We start from the raw sequence: 705 nt of genomic DNA, 5'->3' as shown, positions 1-705 counted from the left end.
GTGAGCTTCTGTGTGTTTTCTTTTCATCTTTAATTCAGTCTGATTTATTTTGTAGACGTGATGATCAAATGTTTACTTTTTGTCATTCATTAGCACTCAGGTAAATCCTGTACGGTAGAAATAACCATGCACTGTTTGCATTACATCCTTTCCACGTGAATCCACCCTAACAATAGCCTACATATAATTAGTAGTGGACTGCACAGAGGTATGGTAACGCTTCTTGAAAATGATTTATCTGATCATGATAAAATGGTAGAAAGTATAAAGATCAACCAGACTGTGCACTTATCACAATGTTTTCATGGCCTAAGATGAGACAGAACCTCATTCAGACCAAAGGAAGTTGTTTTTAATATGTTCAATAAACATAGTTTAATAAAACATACAAGAATGAAATAAAAGTAAAAAAACATAAAAAGGTGGGACTTAAAAACAAGGGTACGACAAGTTACTGAAAGTGCAATATTTAGTAGCATTGCTCCAAATTACAACAAAAGAATAAACTACAAATACAGAAAATATTATAATATATGATATACTATAATATTACAATGTGCATTCAGAAAATATGATGATCAGAAGAACCTGAGCTGCATTTCAAATGTCAAGGGTCAGAGTACTTAGATCAATGTGATAGTTCAGTTTTCTTATTTGATAAGAAATTCTAAAATTCTGTTTGTGCTTTTGATTGGGAATTGATTG

This window comes from Hippoglossus hippoglossus, chromosome 5, assembly GCF_009819705.1.
Source record: "Hippoglossus hippoglossus isolate fHipHip1 chromosome 5, fHipHip1.pri, whole genome shotgun sequence".
Lineage (NCBI taxonomy): Eukaryota > Metazoa > Chordata > Actinopteri > Pleuronectiformes > Pleuronectidae > Hippoglossus > Hippoglossus hippoglossus.
The sequence above is the reverse complement of the archived record's forward strand: the minus strand, read 5'-3'. Positions refer to the sequence as shown.